Genomic DNA, 8059 nt, shown 5'->3' with positions numbered 1-8059 from the left:
AAGCTTATTGAATTTTCATATGACAAAAAGTGAAAATCTTGAAAATTCCTCAAGGAATAATTATAATTCACTTTAGAGGCTAATACTAGGCATTCTTGGGATGAAATTGGCTAGAAATCTTTGGGGTATTACACTTTTAAGAGAAACCAAGCATCAACAACCAATACTTTAAAAGTGACTCACTTTTTTCCAAAACTAGGCTACACTCCATTTGCCTCATTGCTCATTAGGAGAAAAAATCACCCATCACAACTCATTCACATGACTCCACTCAAGAAAAAAATATGATACACCAAGCTACCAAATATGCAATAAGGAATTTAAGTGCAAAAAATGCTCTCCCTCACAAAAGAATTATTTTTGATAAAAAGTGTCATACCATAGGTTTACCCTTATTTTCAGTCGTCACTACAAAAAATGTCAGTGGTTAAAGATCTCAAAGGATTTTTTGAGCTTGTAGTGTAGGTTCGGGTTAGGGTAGGATATCATTTGGCAACAACATGTCTACACCCTTCCTAGAACATCTACATCACACTATTTAATTCTCCTTTTTGACTATGGTCCACTCCTCTTTAATCTTTTCTCTTTTCACATGCCTACTTTTGGCTACCTTTGCTCATCTATTTTCTTTTATTTCTTATTCTTGCAACTTTTGGGCAATTCATTACTCTATTGGATCCTCTCTTGTTCTATTCATTTGTTTTTAATAGTTATGTACTTAGGCATATCACTTGAAACTTTGTGCCCCAAACTTAATTATGTCAATCTTTACCACCCCCAACTTAGGCTTTTAGCCCCAAGTTACAATTTTAAGTTCAAGGAGGGTATGGTTCAAAATTGGGATAAAAAGAATGGTTCATAACTTATAATGTGTTTGCCAAAGAATGGTCCAAAGGCTCAAAGTGGGTAACTAGGGATTACATTCATGCTTGGGTAGGCTCTTTAGGATAAAGTGACTTGAAAAATCCCAAAGATGGCCTAAGATCATTTCTCCAACAAAATACAATACAAATTATCTTTCAAAGACTACCGAGGCAAGTTCTAGATAACACAAGTATGGTAGAGATAATGAAAAAAGCTCACCACACACAGTATGCAAAATTTGCCAAGAATGCTCAAATGTCCCTCTTCCTAGAAACAAAGTTGGAGTAGCTATTTTATTAACAAGTTAAATATTTATGGAGTCATAACAAGAGGAAAAGCTTTGTTACAAGGTTGTTCACATCCATAGCCTTGATTTTTTTTGAAAATTTTTTTACGGAGAGAGGTTGTTTGTTTTGCATTAGAACTATAGAAAATTTGTTAAACATGACAACAACTATAGGTTTAATCTCACATTTTGGCTCAAAATTGGCAAACCAACCATATGGCTACTCAGACTTTGCCAATAGTGTACAATATGATGCCAACTTTGCAATTTACAATGCCACGGGTACTCAAACTTCCCTTGTATTTATGACATGATATGGTTACTCAGAATTCACCTACATCTATGTCTAAAAAATGATGCTTTACAATTAAGAATGTCATCACTCAATCTATCATAGGGTAAAGCTCGTCCTGCATCACCAAAATCAAGGTAAAACAAAAGTAGAAAGATAAACTAAAACTAAAAACCATGATAATCCATAAAAATGTGAGCACCATCAGAGTGCCCAAATATAGCATCTCATAATACAAAATAAACAAAATAGTATCCAAAATGTCAAAATAACATAAAAAGGAATATCCAACAACATAACATCAAAACAATACAAATTTGGGGGCACCCCCAACTAAAAGAAAAACAGTGTCCTCACTAAATGTGCAATAAAGAAAGAGTAAAAGGGTCTTATTATATCTCCATCAAGAGCTATCCTCTCCTACTGACTCTATATCATAACCACTGGCATCATCAACTAACCAATCTGTAGGGGCCTCATCATCACTATCCATCATTGATGAATGTCGCTCATTGGGATTAAGGACCTTGAAGATTCCCTTTACCCCTTTCAAAACATTTTGAAGAACTTACCTCTTTTCTAATCTCTTTTCACCTTCTTATTATGTGAGTCCCTAATGTCTTTTTGTGATTCGGCTAAGCTGAGTAGGCTCTCTCCAATTCGGCCATAGTGGCTCCCTGTTTTTTCTTCTCCTCAAGATATATTTAATAATTAAACTGAGTCACATATAAGAGGCGAATGGTGGAGACCTCTTCAAGACCCTAAGACAATCTGGGCACTAGCTCCCTAACCTACCACATCTGACTTTGAGTTATCATTGAGAGGTTTAGCTGACAAAGGTATACAAGAATTTGTGTCCTCTTAGGATGATTTGTCAAAGTCCATATTTCTTTTCTTGCTCTGAATTGGGAAACCCTCACCACTTAATTTAAGTGGTAAGATGTGGGGTCCTAGGAGCAGCCGTGTATCTGCAGCATACTCCTCTTCTTGTGTTCTCCTACATAGCTCAATAATAAGGGATGGGAAGAGAAGACGTGTACCACTATGGTTCTTGAAGTACTGTCTCTTAGAGATCACAATCTTATCCATATCCAGAGTAATTTTAGATAGGATACAAGCCACCATTCGAGCTTGCATGTCTATGAAAATGGTCATGTGAGTGCATAGAGAGACTATACTATAGATGATATTCAACAAAAGCCTTGCCTCCACTGTGATGTCATTCATTAAAATACCTCTCTTGGTGGTGGTCCAGGGAACCTCGTTGTTCAAGCATAGAATGTTCACAATCCAAGATCCTGTCTCAGATATCTTTTCTCTAACTTGCTCCATGTTAGTATTTGGGAGCCTATAAACCTCATTGATCTTCTCTTCTCTAAAGTTTACCTACTTTTCGCAAAGTATCATTACTTAATTTGTGAGGGACACTAGATGAGGTTCATGTAGATATCAAGTACCCATTTTTTATTTGCATAGTAGGGGTCTGGGGTAAAGCACCTCCTTCCATTTTCGGTGAGTCTAGCATTGAATCTTGGGAGGTTCTCTTCTACCTTGTCTAAGCTAATACCCCTTTAAAGGAGTAGCTTTGTAATAGGAAGATTCGCATAATAAAGGTGTTAGCATTGGGCTACCAAGAACCTAGTGTTGTCAAAATCCTCTATTGTGTTGGCTTAGTACCTATAAGCAATACATTCTAGACTATTATTATCATTATCACACTAAAAGAAATTAATCAAATACACTCATATGATAGTGTTTTAGAATGTTCCAGGGGAAAAATTAGATGTGCAAAAATTTTGGTTTCTGCAGACACTACCTTTAGGTATGGCGATCACAGAGCAGTGACCACGACTGCGGTGCCGTAATCACGGTCATTGAAACCACGATCATGGTACCTGAGACCAGATTTGACTGTTCTACACATCAGTTAAAATGCATGATTTTATCCCAAAATTTGTGTTCTACTAGGCATATAAACATTATGACAAAGGAAGTTGAGCTTAGATATCATGATTATACCCTCCCAAGCTTAAAGATATTAGAATATAGTTCATAGGGGAATTGAATTGAAAATGTGTTCTACACATTAGTTTCAACTATTTAGGGCCTAAATATGGGTACTCAAGACTTACCCATCAGTTCTACACCAACTATAATTGCTAACCACATCAATAAGAAAAAACAAGCATGCATTTAGTATTGAAAATGATATTTCAGCCTTTCCCTAAACTATATGTTCTAAGAATGCAATTGCATTAAGAATAAGGAAATAGTGACAACATAAAAAGTTTGATGATGCCATTAGGATGAACTGACACTTGGATACTCAACACCAAGCTAAAATCTTCAGAGAATTTTAGAGAAATTGAAACAGATGTGCAAGAGAAAATGGCATTCGAATGGTCATTTAAACTTATTTGATAGTGATCGTGGTGCTAGTTCCTTGATCATGGGCATATGACCTTTGTGATCATGGTGGCATGGACCGCGATCGCGGTAACTGAGACTAGATTTCAGATCCCCTACACTACACTCTTTAATCTAATATATAATTTTTACACGGTTCTTTTTCACTTTCAATCAATATTTCTCGAAGTACAAAAATATCATGACATATGTAAGAACAAATGCTAAAATAAAATCTACACTATCATGCATAAAGTAAAAGGATATGAGCCTCTTTTTTTAGTGTGATGGGGTGCTTTTCATCATGCGCTTGTTGAATTTCTCAGCACGATGCCTCCTCCATTTCCTTTTGTTCTTTCACTTAGAAGATTTGAATCTCCATCCTAACTTTCGTTCATTGTGTAATGAGCAGCAGAGGAACATAAGATTCTGATCTTCCATGATGAAACTTTAAAGAAGCGAGGAAATGATGAGGGATCTTCAATATCGCCAATTTGAAGAAATAAACATTTTACCTAATTTTACATTGAATATATGATTTGGCTCTTTGGGCAAAGGTGTAGACATCCATAGACAGCTAATTGAACATCAAAAGTTGAAGTCTTCGGCCCTTGATGGTGGGGTTTTTTTGTTCTCACTTATATTGTCAAATCCCAAAATATAGGGATTGTACTCCTTCTCCTCATAATCCACTATTTTCCTAGGTATATGGATTCTCAACACATCCTCTAAGCACAATGTTGAGAAGTGGTTTGAATGAGTTCTAACCCCTAATTTTGGAATTTCATCCTTTGTAGCACTTTCACCTCGAAATGAACTAGAGTCATTATAAGAGATTCCTTTGATTCTTCATTTCACTCTAGTACTATCCCCTTTATTTTGGATTCTTTATCCTTATTTTATTTGATTGATAGGAAAATCACCAAGGATTCTTCACTGCCAAGCTCATCATCATAGTTTGGTTTCTCTTCTTAATTAGCCTCCTCTTGGGAAATGGGCCATGTAGTTGTATTTTCAAGTTTTAATTCCGTGTATATCTTGATAATTTCACTTCTAAATGCCTCATTGGATTGATGTACGTTATTTACATACTCCCTCATTATAGTTACCCGATCAATATAGTTTAAAGCGTTTCTTCAAGACTAGTGGACCCGATATGTTGCTCTTCCTTCTTCGCATCATAAGACCTATCAAACTTATATAAAGAACTACAAATTGGGTTAGTTTAATTAGGGGAAGGGGCATTTGGGAAATCACTCCAATTTCCATCTCGACCACCACACAAAAAACAACCATAATGCCAATAGGATCGAGAGGGTGATTTTATCTCTCTTCGGAAAGTATAGTTACAATCTTTCTTGAAGTAGAGTCCATCACAATATGGACATAGATCGTCAATATAGGACATCCAACTACCACAGTCATATTTTTTCAAATGATGCCATAGAGAAAAGTAAATTAAAATGAAAATATACCAAACACAAGAAAATAAAAAAATAACAAGTATTTACAAGATTGAATTCAAGAAAGTAAGCTAAAATTCTAAACAAACTTAACATGCCAAATTTTTCCCCAGCAACGATGCCATTTTTTAATAATGCGTAACTTACACGTCAATTTAACTACAAGGCAGTCGTCGTCAATATATTTACCAAACTTTGGAGTCGGGGTCGAATCCATGAGGAACAATGTGAGTTACAATCAAGTTAATTCAAAATATTAGATACTAGTTAAATTGAAACCTATATTACACAAAGATAAAAATGGGGAAGATAAGTATCAATGCCAATGATTCTTTTTGGGTTTTCTTGTATAAATTTGGGGCTATGAATAATTAGAGTTTTATCACTTAGGAACAGATTTTGGGATTATGTATTACCAAGGAAAGTGACACGTGTATACTAATAGTTAAATTGATTATTAGTAGGTCAAATGTGGGTAGGTTCAGTTATACATTTTGGTGCTAGTCTTTCAACAAAACACCAAACTTTCACGCATTGATTCTTTTGAATACCGAATAGATGTGTTCACTAGTAACCAAACCTCAATTTAGGCATCCCTGTTTCTAGCATAATACCCATAGTATAATTAACTTCACAACCACCCTTATGTCTAAGATAGTGATAGATTAACAAACTACACACATAATTATCTACCATTTGTTTGGTCTCCAAATCTCTCTTTCAACGATGATATAGATTCCAAAAGTACAACCAAAATACTTCTTTCAATTATGGCTTTGAGGTTAGTAGAATTTGAAGCTTTTACTCATAAAACCCGTATGGGTATTTGGGGATTTCACCAAAAAATCCTAACCAAATTGGAAAAGCAATGTTAAAACCTATCAATATGAACTACTAAATTGAAGCTAACAAAAATAAACCAAATACACTTTAATTCCTATTCATACACAACACTAAGAGGGAGATCTAGCTACAAATAAGATAAATAAGCAAAGATATACCCATAATCTCTATTGAAATGATTTAGTGAAGACTAAGTGAATATTACTTCAAACTTTGGAGATCTAAAACTATATAAAGAAAGTGAGCTATTCCTCCTCTTAAAGGCTACTCCAATGTATTCTTCACCAAAAATATATATAATATTTTTTTCGCCATGTATGAAGGTTATGAACTAAAGAAAAAAAACTAACTATTGGGGAAGATAGAATACCTTGTTGGATTAGGGTATGAGTCTTCCTTTTATCAAATTTCGGACCAATCATACACATTTACATTTCAGTCCTTGGGCTACATTTCTAGCCATGCCGGGATTGCACATGCTTGGACGTGACTGTAGAAAAGCGACTGTACTAGAAGCATGTGATCATTCCGTGTTGACTTACTTGACTGCTGTGATCGCGGTCCTCAGACCGCGACCATGGTACCTAAGGCTATGTCCTACTCCAAGTCTTCAGATGTAATATCATTCTTTCTTTTGATCATTTTAAGCTCCAATCCAAACCTTTCTATCTCATCAACTATGTGCCTGCAAGGTATGGATATCAGTGCATTCAAGCACAATTATGTCTCATTTATTCTTTCAAAACATGGTGATGTGCATGATAATAAGAGAAAATGATTGGTAAAATCACCTCTCATCACTATTACTTCTTGATTATTAGTAGAGAGAAAAGAGGACCCTAGAGAATTTACTATTCCATGTTTTATTGTGTCCTTCAACTTCTCTCAAGCTTTATGTGATTTTGGAGTGAGTATTAATATGATTCCATTGGTGGTGTACAATTAATTGGGGTTAAGGGCACTCAAACTAACATCTATAAGCTTATTGATGGTCGATGTCACTGTGAAAAAACTTATTGGTGTGTTATGTGATGTGTTAGTAAAGGTAGAATCCATCATATTTCCTACTGATTTTTTGATCATTGATTGTCATATGGACTTTGAAGTCCTTATTATCTTGGAAAGTCCCTTCCTAACTATAGGTAGTGTATTGGTTTATATTGAGATGTAGTAGATGAAGTTCAGACTCAACAAAGAATAGGTGATTTCTAATATGTGTCAAAATACAGCAGCTAAAGAATATGTGGGTGGTGTCTATCATAGACACTATTGATGATGATGCATTGACTTTCCCTACTAAAGAGAGACTTAGGGTTGAGTCACTAGTAGTGGTTATTATAAACTTAAATATTGTTGATATCAATGTCTATAATGAGATAGTAAGTACACTGTATATGAAAGGCTCTTATTCTTATGCTTCAAAGAAGTTTGATCTTGACTTAATCAATAGGGCTAGGCAACCAACTCGACTATCTATTTAGGAGCCACCAATCTCAGAATTGAAGGCTCTCCTATTTTACTAGTAATATGCACTTTGGGGGCCAACAACACGTAGTCGGTCATTATTGAAGCCGATTTGTTAGATGCATAAGTTAAGGCATTAATTTTAGTTTTGTAGTAATTTAAAAGGTCTATTGGATGGACTACTGAATATATTGAGGAGTTTCACTCGAGATTTGTACTCATAAAATTTTGGTTGAACTGAATTATGTTTCCATCATTAAGTACCAGCGTACTTCGAATCTACCTATGCCAGAGGTGGTAAAGAAATAGATCATAAAGTAGTTAGATGTAGGCATGGTTTACCCTATTTTAGACAACAAGTTTATTGTCCAAATTCAATATATACCTATGAAGGGTGGGATCACTCTGGTCCCAAATGAGAAGAATGAGTTAGTTCCATGA

This window comes from Capsicum annuum, chromosome 3 (genome assembly GCF_002878395.1).
Source record: "Capsicum annuum cultivar UCD-10X-F1 chromosome 3, UCD10Xv1.1, whole genome shotgun sequence".
NCBI lineage: Eukaryota > Viridiplantae > Streptophyta > Magnoliopsida > Solanales > Solanaceae > Capsicum > Capsicum annuum.
This window is presented reverse-complemented; position numbering follows the sequence as displayed.